An 18855-nucleotide genomic window follows, 5' to 3' on the forward strand; every position below is an offset into this window, starting at 1 on the left:
ATTGTATCACATACCTTGACTAGAACATTTATAAATTGAATATATTTGTATTCGTAATATTTTCTTCATTAGAAATTAAATGCATTATAATCCACTTTGGGGTCTCTTCCTTGAATAGAATTGACTGATAAGTGTGGAATCTTCTACGTATACTTGACGTACAGTGGCTCCATCGAATAATCGGACAAGTGGTTGTCAGATATAATAATGCTATACATTTCAAAAAAATTGTTTAAATGTGTAGTTTTTTCGCTTTTATTTACACATTACTTACTTATATTTCTGAACAATACAAAAAACAACAACTTTCCTAGTGATAACAGTAAATTTCGCCAGAAAAACAAAATTAACTCAATTTATTGTGCTCAACGCAAAATCGGACAATGCAAAGTATCAATGTCAAAAAATGCAAAAAATCGAGAAATTAATATTTAGTTGCTTATTCTTTGTTGTCCAGAACGGCCTGTAAACGCTTCGGTATTGATTTGACCAAATTCTGGCATACCTCCGGCTCTATGGAGTTCCACGATTTCAGTAAAGCCTCCTTAAGCTGTACCAAGGAGTTACATTTTTTTCATACACTCTTCTAGCTAATTCTTCGCAAAGATGCTCAATTACGTTAAGGTCTGGGCTCTGTGCAGGTGTTTGTATAAGTTTGGGACAGTTAATCAACCAAAGCTTTGCAACACCTGATGTGTGCTTGGGATCGTTGTCTTGATAAAAGGCAAAGTTGTTGATACCCAATTTGTCTGCACTTTGATTTACATTTTGTTTTAAAATGTTGAGGTAGACAAATTTGTCCATTTTACCATCAATAAAATGCAAATTGTATATTCCCGCACTCGACATGCAGACCCAAAACATAACAGAACCTCATCCGTGCTTAACAGTGGCTTTTGTATTCTTATGATTAAATTCAGCATTTGGCTTACGCCACACATACATCTTTCCATCTGATCCGTGCGAATTAAATTTGCTTTCGTCAGTAAACAGATCCTTAATATGATGGAAACTATCAATAGAAATGTATTTTAAGATGATCTATCATCAAATTACCTGCTTCCAAAAATCTTCTAATTTTAGTAAATACTCCTTGGCATATTTTATTCTACTGTTTTTATTTTTAAGGCTTATAAATGCTTTTTTTCTTGCAACTCTTCCATAATAATCATATTTATGTAATGTATTGCGAATAGTATTTAGGCACACAACTTTTCAAGTGCGAGTTTTTAAATTTATTTTAAGTTCTTTTGCGCTTTTAAATGGATATTGTTTTATTTCTTTTAATATCGAACGCTCTTCTCGCTCATTCAATATCTTCCATTGACCTTCTCTGCTTTTATTGGTCAAAAACTCATCACGGAACCTCTTTATAATGTCGTGGACAGTAGATTTATTCATTCCAACCAATACGGCAATTTCTCTTACTGTTTTACCTTCATAATTCAATTTATCTATTAATTGTCTGATTTCCACACTGAATTTTTTCCCTTTTGGAGCCATTTAAATTTATTTTTATTTAGTTTTACCACTTTCTTGATCTAAATGCAATTTACAAATGAATACGACAAACAAAATACAGATTTGAAGTTCATATTTGCATAATAACGGGACTTTTAACATTGATACTTTGTTTTGTCCGATTTTGCGTTGAACACAATAAATTGAGTTAATTTTATACGAAATTTACTTTTATCACTAGGAAAGTTGTTGCTTTTTGTATTGTTCAGAAATATAAGTAAGTAATGTGTAACTAAAAGCGAAAAAAAACTACACATGTAGACATTTTTTGAAATGTATAGCATTATTATATCTGACAAACACTTGTCCGATTATTCGATGGAGCCACTGTATACCTCATACGCGAGGTTCTTCACATATACCTCATATGTAATGTATAATAATAAATAGTAAAGTGATTGACTTAACAATTCTTAAAATCTTGGGATGAGGGTCACTTTTAGTCCCAATGTGTCAGATAAAGCTGTATTTTTGGAAATTCGTACTTGAACGGCACCGGTGGAACTAGAACACTTAAATTTGGAAAGAGGTTCATTGATTGGCTGTAAGATAAATGTACCAAAGTGGTTATTGGAAATTCAAAATATTAGTATCCGAAAAGTACTAAAAGTTTCTAAATTTAATACAATTTCGTAGCATGTGAACGGAACATGAAATTTGGAAGTGTGTACTCATCTATACCAAAAGTACTTAACAGTACTAAACATAGTACAATTTGAATTGGAGGAACGGATGGAACGGGGATCCTGAAATTTGAAAATAATATTACGACCGGAATGGAGGATTAGATAATAATATAGTACTAGAGACATTTTTCAACCGAAAGGCCTGTAATTTGGCATACCGAGTTTATGTACGCTTACCGAAAATTATCATTCTGGGCAGAAACTTATCAATACAGGATTATGTCTTGGCATAGCCCTCATATAAAGGTTCCGACCAGTTTTCGATATTTTTAGGCTTGTAGCCGCACTTCCCAACCGAAAAGGCTATAATTCGGCATTTCGGGGTTTTAGAAGCAGACATTTATATGCGCTGAAAAATACCATTACAGGTCCAAGTTTTGCAATGTATTTTGGGGGTTGTAGCCGCATTTCCAAACAGAACATTTCAGGGTTTGGGGTGATGGCAACCAGACCAGTTTATATTTTATTTAACACTAGAACGCCGAAGGCGGTCATTTTGACCGCTTTCCAATTTCAAGTACAAAAGCAACTGAGCATTTAATCACAATTTTTTTTTAAATTTGGTGATTTTTTATAATAAACGTAATTCTATGAGATACAAAAAGTCACCAAATTTTAAAAAAAGTGTCATTAAATGTACAGTTGCTTTTTTACTTGAAATTGGGAAGCGGTCAAAATGACTGCCTTCGGCGTTCTAGTGTTAAATGTCCCCTTAGTTCATGGTTTCAAAAATCAATTCTTTATCATCCGCATAGAATATTAAAATTTTATATATAAACAAAAATTCTAAGTAAAAATTATTTGTCATGTTCGTCGGTCTGTTGTTATAACGATAAGTTTTGAAGGAATGCAGACTGAAATTCAATATAGTCCACAGGCGCTTCATTTTTTCAGTCAGGTAAAGTTCGAAGATAAGGCATATTTCACGTATAGACATTACCCCATAAATTAACCCCATTTCTTGCCTATCAAAATTTATTAATATTGATCTACACATATTTTTTCTCATATATTGGTACTTCTTAATTTCCGGTCCCTCCTAATTTTATATTTCTCGCGAATTTTGGACACCGAACTGACTGTAATATTTAGAGTTTTCATTGGACAGAAAAAAATTGGACCCTGTCTTCAAATCGCTCAAAGACAGTTCATGTGACATACAGAGCAAAACCTTTTTGACCTCAGTGGCCTATACTCAGTTCTGTGGTGCCAGTGGATTCAGCGAATACTAGTGTTTTACCGCCTTAAGGACTACAATAAGATTGGAGTATCTTCATAATGCCTCTCTCATAGAAGTCCTAAACTCCATTTGTAAAAAAAACTCTAGTAGTCGATTTTCACAATCCTCCCTAGATACATTTTTTTATTATTAAAGAAATGTTGATAATCGCTTGGTGCCAATTCCGGACTGTATGGCGGATGCAATAAAACTTTCCAACCAAGCTCCCGAAGTTTACTGCTACTAACATGCTGGTCAACTTCGACCATTTCTCCGGTTTTATCGACATTTTCGACGACCGGCCTACCTGTGCGAGGTGCACTTTTGCATCATCAAAAATTCCTGGAAGGAATCTACAAAACCAAAATTGCACATAATTGGCTGTTACAGTACCGGAACCATAAACACCATTCACAATTTTAGGCACATGGCTTGCATTTTCGCCTTTGTTAAAAAAGTTAAAAAAAGTTTAAAATGTACTGAATTTTCTCTTTGTTCACTTCCATTTTTAACACCCTGTATCTAACTCACAACTGGATGCACCAAACAAAAAACAGCAAAATATTTTTTTTAATGAAATTGTTTGATCTATACTTTACGAGGAATCTATCAGTACAGTCACCTGCCGAAAAACTAATGGATTTCTTTTTCCGCAACCTAATATTTGACTTGACTTAAAACCTTCACTGGATTGGAAGTATTTTGAAATTATATCCATCTTTTTAATTATTCGTAATACAGCATCACTATTGGATATAGCTCCCATTAGGTATTATGGAACTTCTATACTCTTTAAAATCGTAGACCACTTCTGCTGTGGTTGAAATTTTGAAACTGTACTCAAACTGTATCCTCATCAAACCTATAATTTTTTGTGGGGCCTATTTTTTTTAAAAACATTCACTCAATATTTTTTTTAATTTTCATATTTTTTAACACACAAAACGGGCACGCACACACAAATTTCAACACTATACGAGAAATTAAGTTTTTCAATCTGTTTTTCTCTTTCTGTCCACCATAATTCACAAACTTTTTCAATGTTGAAACCATGAGCATAAGTTTTTCTATTCTGATAACTTTCAAAACTAACTTTAACAACTTCTGAGTGAGTGGGTAATCCATGGAGTTTCTATATTCATATTTTTGATTCCAGTTAATATTATTAACGTTTTCAGTTTTATATAACTTCTTTGTTAGTTCCTTCTTTTTCATAACTTCAACGACACTTACATCACACAATAATATTTTTTTTTTTGCTTCGGTCGTTCTTTCGTTTAAAAAATATATGCAAATTATTTTCAAACTTTAGTGGCAGATAGTTGAGATAACTCGCGCCCTTAAATATTTGTTCGTTTATTTTTTTGGGTTGTTAGTACTTATCGAGGATAAGACAGTTTAGTTTTTGACTCAATATCCTTTGGTAACAATGGTATTTATAGCCGAAAAATCTCTGGTTGCCAGCAAATTCTGAGGAGACCAAGAACAATAACAGAATCGGCAGCAGCAGCAACAGCAACAACGCCAGTAACAGTGGGGGGAAACAAAAAGAAAAGCGCAGCAGACACAAGAACAATACCGAGGCGAAAGCAGCCGAAGAAGAGGCATGGAAAAACAAACGAAGCAACAACATTTCACCACACAAGCCATATACCACTAACACACACACGCTCACTTACATTCACACACACACAAAATATAAAACACTTTCTCTTGTAATAGTATCCTTTTGCTATTTTTTTTTTTTGCTGTGTGTGTCGTTGTTTTTGCAGTCCAACACAAATGACAAAAACAAATTGTCTGTAGATGAATGAGTGTGTGTGTGTGGGCATATCGCACAATCGCACTCCTCCTTGCTTCCTTCATAAAGCTCCTCTGCTCTCTTCAACATTGCCATTTCCCTACCTCTTCCACACACAACTGTTGTCATCGCCGGGCTAATATATACTGTAGTTCATGCAAAGGATAATTCTGCAAAAGGACACTAAGGATAATAGTACACTATTTGTTGTCCGATGTCTACATTATACAATAAGCAGCAGCAAGGCAGCCAGCCAGCCATTCATTGCGAAAACTATCCCCAACCCCTTGTTTGTCCCTCCAAAACAAACCCAATACCACACAATACACATTGTGGAGACCAAGAAGAAGCAAACAAAAACTGATGACGACAACACAGCATCATTGTCACCACCATCGTTCGTTCACCAGGATATACGAGCAACATGGAGGCGTTAGTAACCACTGTGTGTCAATAATAAAAATGAATGTGCGTATATATGAGTGCTGATAAGTACTCAGCCAAACACACACACATACATAGACATAAACACACTTTGATAAATTTATTAAATATTATCTTTAGAATGACAGAACAAGGATTATGCGCCTGCGCTCAACATATGAAGCCATTCAAAGTGGCCGCCACAATTCTGTTGTTGTTCTTTTTGTTGTTTTTGGCTGTTGCAAATCAACATCAATACTCATGGCTAGTTGTATTTAATTTCAAAATAACAGTAATTGCAATAAGCGCTATGGCTTGCTTTTTTATTCTGGCCAATATTATAGTTTTGTGCGTGAGTGACCATCGCCATGCCCCCACACCCCCCACACCCCCCACAAACCCACTCACATTGAAATTGAAATAAATGTCTGTTTGGTTTTCTTCTATTGCTCTGCAGAAGGGAAGTCAAAGCATAATCATTATTCATAGCAGCTGCTTTTCATCACTTTCTTTGGTTTCATTCACTACCACCAACATCACAGCCATCACGACTGCATTTGCCATTCCGGATGTATCACACAGCATCAGTACGCACAAAATTGCAAATAGATTTTCATTTAGTTACGCCAACATGTGAATGTGAGCAACAATCTTAAATACAATATGTGACAATTTTATAAAATTGCGTGGTGTAGAACGGGGCCGGATTTGCGGGTGGGAATGGCCTTAAGGGTTCTTATGTATAATATAGAACAATTTCTGGGTTATGTGAGGGAGAGTATAATTCAATATGTAGCTCGTGGTATAAATGAATATATACAATTGACCTAATCCTAAGAATTTATATATATATATATATATATATATACTGTCTGAAGCATGATATAGATGTCTTTGTCAGCAATTTTGATTTGCTAAAAATTACCCTGCCTGTTGTGAAGGATAACTCTGGAAGGGAGTAGCCGATTTTCATCAAATTTTGCACATCGTAATATTTTTTCCCCAAAATTAAATGAAGTTCGAAGATGGGAAACATATGTCCACTTCTTTTGGTACCTCTCTCACAAAGAGTCCAAATTCAAAATATCACATGAAGCGAACGGAATAACCATTTTCATGGGAACTTTGCACATCATAATATTTTTACCTTACTTAAATTACGTCCGATGATGGAACCCATCAATCCACACCTTTTGGTACCTCCCCCACAATATGGTCAGCACTGTGCTGAAAATTCATTTTATAATATCATGCGAATAGAGTATACTATTTAAACCAAACAAAGATGTATAATGTTGGAAAATGAGAAACATCGGCGCAGTCCTATTAGTACATACCCCACATTTTAGAAACTTTTATATTTAATGTGAAGCGAATGTATTATCTGATACATAACCTTAATAAGGCGAATAATACAACCTGTGTGTAATTCTGTAGACCTCCGCAAATCATAGGTTTAAGGTATATATCAGTCGGCAACAATGACTGACAATTTTTTCATACTATGCCCTACACAACTATTACAGATTTGGACTAATTTTACCCCCATTGTTTTTGGTATCGGTTAATATTTAGGTGATGGAATGGACCAAGAACTACAATTATGACCCAAACATCACGAAATGTGTATGAGAAGGGGATGTAGCTAAGGAATAAGCATGGTTGTTTTAGAGAAGATCGGTCAACATTTAGCGGGTCAAATGAACTCAATATTTTGCTTTCAATTTACCCCTGAAGGGCATATATGAGTCGAAGTTATAATCAGGAGGAGTGGTTGACCTTCAACGTGATACTAATTTTATTGTTCTAAATACTCGGATGGGGAAGTTGGACAAACTTACAGGTGTTTAAGTATTCTGATTTATGCCCACATAAGAGGGCATACATTTCGAACTGATCCAGCCATTAATTCGAGGTTTCGGTTATGGTCAAGGATAACGATTTTTTCAGATGATATATTTGGGGTAAAATGCACCAAAAATTTTATTTTTGTCCGCTCTATACGCCACAAATATTAGCCGAACTTAACACATTTTCCATGCGGAAGTCGATTTGATTTTTTTTTTTTAAATGACAAAATTTGAATCTTATAAAGTAAAATGTTACTGCTTGGGAGTTTTTTAAATTTTAGTTGAACAGTGAAGTTATTTAACGGTTCAAATTAACCACAATTTTTTGTGTAAAATAACAAAATTTAAATCGTATGAATAAAACCTTTACTCAGGAAAACATGATTCGGAAGAGCTGTTGACCCCTAAACATTGCAAATATTGTGAAACAATATTACCCAGGCTCGGAAAATAAATCCACAGAAACTTAGAGCTCAGTTCAATTTTTATACCCCTCCAAATTTCTTGAAAAAGTGGAGACCTTTATAAAAATCTTATAAATCTTCAAAAAAAAATGTTGATGGTCATTCTACATATCTGTTGTCACAATATTGGTTTTCCAGATGGACGGAGAACTTGAATGCGACTGAATCTTCTGCAAACAGTCAAATTTTTCTAACTTAGACCTGAATTTACATTCCAAATTACAGTCACTTTATAAGATGTAATGACATTGTAAATTACATGCTAGACGGGTATTTATACTCTGAGAAAATTAAAAACTAATTTAAAGACACTACGGTTAGAAAACTAGACTAAAAACTTTAATATACTATAAATTAAGCGAGGCCTCTGTGTGTGTGTGTGTGTGTTTACAAGATTGACCTTTATTGGACATCTTAAGGGTAAGAGTATTTTCTCCTCCAGCAATCGGGAATGGTAAATTACAGGCACTAGGGCGAAAAAATGCGACTAAATCTTAAAAAAAAACATTGAGGGTCATTCTATATATTGGCCCTTTTTAGGACACTTCATCAAAAATCTTCTCCAAAGAATTTTTCAACTACGAGAAATGTCAAATTATAGACCTTATAGCGACCAATTTCGCCGATCACTCGACCGTCGCTGTAAGTGATTTCGACTGTGTTACCAATGGAATTTATATCCGTCCCCGAATATTATATCCAATATTTAAAAATCAGATATCTTTATATAATTAAGAAACAAGTATGATATAAAACCCAATCCCCCACAAACGCCTCTGTGTTAATTTTATTTGACCAATAACAATATTTGAATGTGTGTTTATTTGTTTGCTTGGTTTGTTGTTTTTAATGTTTGCCATTGGGGTATTTTGCACATTCCTTCGTATTCTTCTTCGTTTGCAACATTTGAATGAAATGGCCACAGCATATGACCAATGTGAGTGAGTGAGTGTGTGTGCGTTTGCAAATAGCCAGTCGTCATTCTTCCGCCAAAGCGTACAAGTGGCGACAACCACTTGTATAATAACATTTATGTCCCTTGTTTATTTATTTATTTATACGACTGCCCACTGCTTGCTGTTTAGGGGGGGAGGGGTATGAGCAAATGTCAAGATACATTTTGAATTATGGCCAAATATTTAGTTGGTTGGGTCAAATGCAAAGCGAAGGAATTTCTCATCAACTGGCCGAGTTGAAGGGAACAACTTTTTTGTGTGGGGACAAGGCAAATGGGAAATTGTGAGTCTTGGAGCCACAAAGAGTAGAATTGAAGTTGAAAGTAAAGTATTTAAATTCGAACAAGTTTGGATATTGAATTTTGATTTTTGGACATATATCAACACTTTGTTCGTCTTTAACTACTTTGACCACCGCCAATTTAGAAATGTGAATGAAAAAAAATCAACTCTGTTTCCGCCCGGGATTGAACCGGGGGCCTTCCGCGTGTTAGGCGGATGTGATAACCACTACACCACGGAAACATATGTTTTAATAAAACACAGAATAAGTTGAAGAATTTGGAGATATAAAATTTCCAAAATATTATTTCATACTACCCAATAAGTGGTTAAAAAAGCAAGTGACACACCGACAGATAGCACGACCCGTGAAAATGATTGGATCGGTTCAAAATCATAGTGTGGATTTTAACCAAATATTTCTCTAAGGACCATCGAAATCAAAATAGTTGATTTAAAAAATCCAATATCTTAAGCTTATTTTTTAAGAATCCTCAGATATTGAACGGCCAATAGAGCCTTAAGCGTGATTTTTCTAAAGAAGAAAAACCATTTGTTCAAAGAGACATTACCAATTGATTTCTAAAAAAAATGTTTGACGAGATAGGAATTTTAGGAATATTTCTTCACGGATCATCGGAGCCTTAAGCTTGGGTTTTGTAAGGAATATTTGTGAAAATTCATTCGGAGCCTTTTTAAAAATATATTTTGAAGGACCATCAGAGTACGACAGGAATATTTTTTGACGATTCAGCGCCTTAAGTGAGCATTTTTATAGAATATTTTTTGAAGGGCCTTCAGAGAATTGTGAATTTGTTGTGAATATTTTTGAAGAACAATCAGAGCCATAACTGTGATTTTTTGAGGATTAATTTTTAAGGTCCATTGAAGCCATGAGCATTAATTTTTAAGAACTTTCAGAGCCCTAATTATGGCTCTTATTTGGTCATACGAGCGTTAAGCGTGGATTTTTAAAGAATATTTTATGAAGGACCATCGTAGCCTTAGGCCTGAATTTTTAAAGAATATTTTTTTGAACGACCATCATGGCCTTAGCCCTTAATTTTTAGAGAATATTTTTTTAAGGGCCATCACAGCCTTAGGCCTGGATTTTTAAAGAATATATTTTTTTTTGTTTGAAGCACAATCAAAGCTTTAGACCTGGATTTTTTAAAGAATATATTTAGAAAGTCCAAAGCCTTAAGCGTGGGTTTTTAAATAATATTTTTTGAAGTTGGATATTTAGGCCAGGATTTTTAAAGAATATTTTTTGAAAGTGAATTTTTAGGCGTGGATTGTTAAAGAATATTTTTAATGTAGATCTTTAGGTGTGGGTTTTTAAAGAATATTTTTGAAGATGGATTTTTAGGCGTGGATTTTTTAAAAATATTTTTGAAGATGGAATTTTAAAGAATATTTTTTAAAGGTTTTTTTTCGGCCTGGATTTTTAAAAATATTTTTGTAGGTGGATTTTTAAAGAATTTGTTTGAAGATGGATTTTTAAAGAATAATTTTTGAGGTGGATTTTTAAAGAATATTTTTTTAATATTTTAAAATATTTTTCGAAGGACCATACGAGTATTACGCCTAGAATATTCAAAGATAACCAATCTCTTACTCATGGAATTGTGGAGATAATATTATTGTTGTTGTGACAGTCAGACCCTCAAGCGTAAATTTGATAAGAATATATTTTGTCATTAAGCATTGGACCTTCAACCTGAATCAGGAAAATCAGCCTTAGGTGTCGAATTTAAGGTATATGTACCTCCGGTACCACCCGGCCTCAAACCGCATATTTTTGTGTGTATTTCAAATTTGACACTCTGTTCGCAACTTCCCAAGGTTTTAGACCTATGGTCCATCCGAAGAGGCTGGAACATGGCGTTCTCTGGATAAATATACAGTTTAAATAGTGATGTATGTTTGACATAGATATAGATCAATTTGAAGTAGGCAGAAATTGATTATATTAGTCAATATTTTATTTTGCTCCCATGTAATGGTGCCGTCCATTCCTTCACATAGACTACGTACTATATATCTATTTACGTATTTTGTATTCTATTAATAACTATGTCCACTAAAAAGCATCCATTCATAAAAGTTTTCCCCCATTCTATTTTTATTTATTTGCCATTAACTATAATATCATTTTCCATTATTCGTCCGTTCGTTCATTCTAGAAAATATTAACCGCTAAAAATGATTCATAGCCACCAATAATATTTTTCAATGGCTTTTTTCTTTCATTTTGGCAATATTCCAATTTTTCCCAAGCACAGCGAAGTCTGCAAAAGCGTTGTTACATTGATGACGACATTTGTTAAGCCAACACAGAATTAGAATTGCAGAAAGAACTGTGGGAGCAGCTCGCATTACAAGCGTGGTTATTATTGTCGACTACTCTCAGTGAAATCCTTTTTTTCTACTACGACTGCTCGTGTTTTTATTTTATTTTCATTTCATTTTTTTCTTTTTCAATAATAAACTCATCTTTCATTGTTTTTCCAAATGACAGTGGACGCAATAGCAGCAGCATCAGCCGTCATCATCATCAGCATTTGGGTATGAATGAAAAGTATCGATTTTCGTTTATTTTGCGTTGGCAAAAAATGTTTGGTTATAATTTTTTTTATTCTTCTATTTTGAAAAACACGCATAAAAACAGATAGCCGAGCGAAAAAAGAACCCTGACAAAGACATTGAAAGTTTTTTCGACGTGGTGGTTCTGTAATGGCCTTAAAGGTTATTTGGGTGATTAATATTATCATGACCTCATTTGCATGGTCCGCCCAATTGGAGAAGACGTCAATATCGAGAAATGCTGTCAAAACTTGTAATTTTTTCAAAGTTTGTTAGTGGGATTTATAAAATATAATATCGATTGAATGAATATATTAAATTTAAATTGGGTATAATTCCTAAGATTATAATAGTTTTCGTGAATTAGGTACATTTCGAAAAAGATTTTCAAGAGTGTAAACTAAGAATGGTAAATTAACTAAGTTCATTTTGGCTTGTAACTTTTGTCTTATTTTAGGAAAGAGGAAATTTTAAAATAGAAAATTTTAAGATAGGTATCCTCATCATGGGATCTGTTAACGAATATTTGTGGAATGTACTTTGAAGCTCTGTTAAATAATATTTTGGAAGAACCAGAGGCTTAATCGTGACTCTTATTTGGCCATCAGAGCATTAAACGTGAATTTATTTAAGAATATTTTTCAACGATAATTAAAGAATATTTTTTGAAGGTCCATAGCCTTAAATGTTCTTTTTTAAAAAATATTTCTTGAAGGTGCAGAGCCTTAGGTGAGGATTCTTAAAGACTATTGAAGGTCCGGAGCCTTAAAGATTGTTTTTAAGAATATTTGTTCGAAGGTTCAGAACTTTAACCATGTATAAAAAAATTTGTTGAAGTTTAAGGATCTGTACCTGTGGATTCTTAAATACTATATTATGATGGCACAGTGCATTAATCGTGACTTTATTTGGCCATCAGAGATTAACGGTGGATTTCCAAAACATATTTTCAATAATAATCAAAGCCTTATGAGCCTTATGGTTGAGGAAGGCTGAGGAAAATGTCGATAAAATCGAAGAAATAATCGAAGTTGGCCAGCATGTTAGCAGTCGTAACATCGCCCAGGAGATAAAAATCGACCATAAAACCATTTACACAAAGCTCGATGTTTAACAGAAAAAAATAGGATGGATCGAATTTCCATCTGCGAAGCCTTGGCCAAATGGAATGGGATAGGCCCATTTTCAAACGGATGGTGACTGGAGATGAGAAATGGATCACATAGGATAACCCTGTGCGAAAACAGGACCAATGGCACCGAAGGTTCTTCTATGCTTTTGGTGTGACTGGAAGGGGATTATTTCTTATGAGTTACCACACAAATCTACAGTGACTCACCAGAACCTACGGGAGCTTGGTTAGGACGTTTTAATTCATCCGCCATACAGTCCGGACTTGTCACCAAGCGATTATCATATTTTTCATGCATTGCAAAATCTCTTTAATGGTAAAAAAAAGTTGTATCTAGGGAGGATTGTGAAAGTCGACTACTAGAGTTTTTTACAAATAGAGAGCAGGCCTTCTATGAGAAAGGCATTATGAAGTTACCTTTAAAATGACCTCAAATCATACAACAAAACGGTGCATATTTGGTCCATAAAACGCTAGAATTCATCGAAAATGTTAGATCCATTTTGACAATTTTCCATGCCTTAGCTACATTTTCCAACCGGGTTTCAGAGTTTGCGCATTCATCTCTATATGGAATGACTTCATAGATTGAAGTTCGAGAAACCAAATCGGCTTTTCCGTGTATTTGCATATTTTCTGACTGAAGTAACGTCAACTTCGATTCCCGGTTCCGAGGTGATGATAAACATACAGAAAAAAGATCAGTATAATGTTTCCTAGTATTTTACCTTAGTGCATTGATTACGGCTTCTCTTATGATAAAGTGAAAGTTTTATGTCCCATTTTTCTCATACCCACTTAAGCTATTTATAGAACCCGATTCATCCGACCAGTTTTTAGAGGTTTTGTACTATTTCCAAGCTAATTTTCAATATATGGTATATAAGAATAGACATAGACAGGTCCCATTTTAAATTCTTTATCGAAGTGGATTTATAGATGTAAAAATTATTAATCTGCGGGTGGAAAATTTACAGAAATTTGTAGTCGCATTTATAAATTAAGGAACATTACAAGTACTACATCCTGGGTGAATCGATATAATTTATGTTGGAAATATTTTTAGCTCTGCGGTTTAAGCCTTTTAATGTATTTTTGAAGGACCAAATCGTAGATTTGTTTTATTTTTGAAGGAACTGAGAAACGTGGCTAATTTTTGGCCAAGATTTTTAAATTGAATAATATTTTTTGAAGGGCCGGGTCAATTTGGATTTATATCTCTGGATTTTGAAAATCTCTTACACCTCTCAGGGCGGCATTATAGAAGTTTTGAATACCACAGTGGCATACCTTACCACTTTTTCTTGGAACCACAACTGATACCGATCTGAAGACCTGAAAACGCTACCGAACTTCAGACTCAATATCATGGGGTGGATAATAGTTGGTATGTTTAATGGCAAATTCGAAAGTTCATATGGTGAAAATATTTTGATGTACTTCAGATTACAGGTCAATAAAAATGACCCTTTCAGACATTAAAATATCGCTGTTTAATGCGATTTTTCCAAATCTAAAAATTGAATGTTATTGAGGTGATGTAGTAGCCAGCGGTGGTTATTATTTATCTTATGAAATTTACATAAATTGTGTCATTTTAAATTTTCCTGAAATTATTGCTACTTTTGGAAGCATCCGAAAATTTTTGTAAAAAAAAATACTTAACTGTTTCCGCCCGGGATTGAACCGGGGGCCTTCCGCGTGTTAGGCGGATGTGATAACCACTACACCACGGAAACATATATTTACCGTTAGGTGATATATTTCCTATATTTATATAGGCCAAATTTGATCACAATCTTCCAAATATCTAAATTACATGCACAGTGAGAATCCGACAAGAACAAAATCACACAAATTCGACGATTAATTCGAAAGTACTATCAATACTTTATATGAAGGAAGTATTCTTCAACAAAAAATTATTTTACTTTACACATTTTCGAAGCTCCTTTTGAAAAATAAGTGCATTTATTTTAAAAAGTATAAAGCTCCTTCAATTCTATAATTTAAGCAAAATAGGAATTTAAAAAATGTTCCTCAATACCCACTTCCTTTTTCTTTAAGTGACACACTAACCCAGAATTACTGCCACATTTGAAACTGATAAGACATAATACAGCCAGTTGGCCCTTTGGGGCCGATGACAGAGAGAAATATTCAAATTTACTCACATTACAAATCAGTTGCGCTACATTTGCAATGACTTTTCTTTTCTCGTTCGCACAGACCGTTACAATTTGTACCCAAGTGACATGATTTGACTCGAGAAGATATTGTAGCGTAGCTTCTGTGCAAAACACACACAGCCACCAACGGAAAGGAGAAGTTGCGAAAATTGGTCAAACTAAAGTGACAAGTTTTTCATTCGACGAAGGAATGAAGATAAATTCTTGGCCAAAGTTTATGCAAAGAATTAATAGAAAGTGAAAAGAAAATCCAAATTATAGAAACTGAAATTCTTGAAAAATATAAGGAAATGACAAGAAAGTGGTAATGAGTCATGCTAGTCAAAGCAATTTGTTGAAATTTGGGGGGATGTGAATCGGATGTGATTTCCGAATAAATAAATATCAATGAAATGTACATAAATTTACTAAACTTTATGTATATCTCATTGTTATTCATAGTTAACTAATTTAGAATAATTTTGTGCTGATAATAGTGTTATAGTTTTGCAATAAAATTAGTTTATAATAAATTAAATATAAATGCCTCATTATATTTAAGTACATATGAGAATCGCACATATCATGTGAAATGCTGAAACTAGAACAAGTTTAAATATATCAGTCGGAGTTACCCTCAGCCTGCGATTTACGATTTACTTAGTTCGTATCAAATCGAATTGATAATTAGCCTCATATGACTAATTGTAGGAGATGTCAGAAAAGGACGGTTGATAGGCCTAACTTTTTACAGATATCTGGACTCAGCCTATTGTTTGCGGAGGTCTTCGGAATTACACACAGGTTTTATTATTCGGTTAGTCCTTTGTGAAACGGATTTGGTGGAAAAAACATGGGGATGAAAACCAACATTTTAATAAGGAATATTGAGGAATCTAAAAGAACTAATTGGACTATACGAAAGAAACAGCAACAACTCGTAAGGAGCCGCCATCTTATGCGAAGTTTAAGATGGCGTAATTCGTAATTCGTCAGGGATTAAAAACAGAACAATTGCTTGAAGTCTTAGGTCTGCAAAACAAGGCGCTGCTGGTGAAGAAATGCGAAGATTTCCAGAGGGAAGAGAACGAAAAATGGTATATCCTTGTCTTTAATAGCAAGTCAGGCCAAAACTAAGGGTAACGCTGTCTTCTTCAAAATGTTCAATGTTCGATGTTCAAAGCGACATTTTTATTTAGGGCTGTTTAGGGCAAAAGTCGACTTCTTCTATATTTGTCCCAGACCAAAAAGTCGATTTTTAGACATTTCGATTCTTGCCTTTGACTGAAAATTCGACTTTTGGATTTTTCGATTTGGTCAAACCTGTTTAAATCGATTTTAGACTTTTAGCGATTTATGTAAAATCGACTCAAATTTTACATTTTTTATATTTTTTAATTGTAGGCAACAGATAAAATAAAGTTCGGGAATACGTAATTTTTGAGCAATTTGGGCTTGGTGATCATCATGAAGAAAATCGAAAGTTGATCTTGAAAAGTCGACTTTGAGATTTTCTGAAAGATCAAATCTCGTCTTCGACTTTTAGACTTTTTAATAATAACCAGTAAGGAAAGTAGTAAAGTCGGACGTGGCCGACTATATGATACCCTTCACCACTATGGGTATATTAAACAGGACTATTAACATGAAATTGGATGAAATAAAATATGTGATATTTATTTAAATGTGAATCTACCTAGATCTATCCATAAAGTATGTAAATCGATTTCAAACAAATATAAATAGGTCATCCGTTGGGCTATGTCTGTCAAATTTCGTGCAAATCGAAAGATATATAGCGACTTTGGTCCACCATTTACATGAAATCGGACGAAACTATATATGGGAGCTATATCTAAATCTGGACCGATTTTCTCGAAACTTGGCAGACATCATTCTAGGCTCAATTCAGTACGTTATGCCAAATTTCGTGCAAATCGAAAGATATATAAGGACTTTGGGGCACCATTTACATGAAATCGGACGAAACTATACATGGGAGCTATATCTAAATCTGGACCGATTTTCTCGAAACTTGGCAGACATAATTCTAGGCCTAATTGATTAGGCTGTACCAAATTTCGTTCAAATCGAAAGATATATAGCGACTTTGGTCCACCATTTACATGAAATCGGACGAATCTATATATGGGAGCTATATCTAAATCTGGACCGATTTTTTCGAAACTTGGCAGACATCATTCAAGGCTCAATTCAGTACGTTATGCCAAATTTCGTGCAAATCGAAAGATATATAGGGACTTTGGGGCACCATTTACATGAAATCGGACGAAACTATACATGGGAGCTATATCTAAATCTGGACCGATTTTCTCGAAACTTGGCAGACATAATTCTATGCTCAATTCAGTACGTCATGCCAAATTTGGTGCAAATCGAAAGATATATAGGGACTTTGGAGCACCATTTACCTGAAATCGGACGAAACTATATATGGGAGCTATATCTAAATCTGGACCGATTTTCACGAAACTTGGCAGACATCATTCAAGGCTCAATTCAGTACGTTATGCCAAATTTCGTCCAAATCGAAAGATATATAGGGACTTTGGGGCACCATTTACATGAAATCGGACGAAACTATACATGGGAGCTATATCTAAATCTGGACCGATTTTCTCGAAACTTGGCAGACATAATTCTATGCTCAATTCGGTACGTCATGCCAAATTTGGTGCAAATCGAGAGATATATAGGGACTTTGGAGCACCATTTACCTGAAATCGGACTAAACTATATATGGGAGCTATATCTAAATCTGGACCGATTTTCACGAAACTTGGCAGACATCATTCAAGGCTCAATTCAGTACGTTATGCCAAATTTCGTCCAAATCGAAAGATATATAGGGACTTTGGGGCACCATTTACATGAAATCGGACGAAACTATACATGGGAGCTATATCTAAATCTGGACCGATTTTCTCGAAACTTGGCAGACATAATTCTATGCTCAATTCAGTACGTCATGCCAAATTTGGTGCAAATCGAGAGATATATAGGGACTTTGGAGCACCATTTACCTGAAATCGGACTAAACTATATATGGGAGCTATATCTAAATCTGGACCGATTTTCTCGAAACTTGGCAGACATCATTCTAGACCTAATTGATTAGGCTGTACCAAATTTCGTGCAAATCGAAAGATATATAGGGACTTTGGGGCACTATTTACATGAAATCGGACGAAACTATACATGGGAGCTATATCTAAATCTGGACCGATTTTCTCGAAACTTGGCAGACATACATGGGAGCTATATCTAAATCTGGACCGATTTTCTCGAAACTTGGCAGACATAATTCTATGCTCAATTCAGTACGTCATGCCAAATTTGGTGCAAATCGAAAGATATATAGGGACTTTGGAGCACCATTTACCTGAAATCGGACGAAACTATATATGGGAGCTATATCTAAATCTAGACCGATTTTCACGAATCTTGGCAGACATCATTCTAGACCTAATTGATTAGGCTGTACCAAATTTCGTGCAAATCGAAAGATATATAGGGACCGTTTACATTAAATCGGTTAAATATATATATATGGGAGCTATATCTAAATCTGAACCGATTTTTCCCAATTTCAATAGGGTTCGTCCTTGGGCCGAATAAGTGACCTATGCCAAATTTTATCTAAATCGGATTATAAATGCGACCTGTACTTTGTTTACAATTTAACACCAACAGACGGACGGACGGACGGACATGCATAAATCGACTCAGAAAGTGATTCTATGCAT

General features: G+C 34.5%; 2 non-coding genes across 2 annotated transcripts; both read right to left on the minus strand.

Moving 5' to 3' along the window:
- Positions 1–9372: 9372 nt before the first annotated feature.
- On the minus strand, positions 9373–9445 carry Trnav-aac (transfer RNA valine (anticodon AAC)). Its single transcript has one exon. It is a non-coding gene; the product is annotated as a tRNA-Val (tRNA).
- A 5141-nt stretch (positions 9446–14586) lies between these two features.
- On the minus strand, positions 14587–14659 carry Trnav-aac (transfer RNA valine (anticodon AAC)). The gene has a single exon. It is a non-coding gene; the product is annotated as a tRNA-Val (tRNA).
- Positions 14660–18855: the final 4196 nt, after the last annotated feature.

This window comes from Musca vetustissima, unplaced genomic scaffold (assembly GCF_032173495.1).
Source record: "Musca vetustissima isolate MV318-11 ecotype Yass unplaced genomic scaffold, APGP_CSIRO_Mvet_v1 utg9941, whole genome shotgun sequence".
In the NCBI taxonomy this organism is placed as follows: Eukaryota; Metazoa; Arthropoda; class Insecta; order Diptera; family Muscidae; genus Musca; species Musca vetustissima.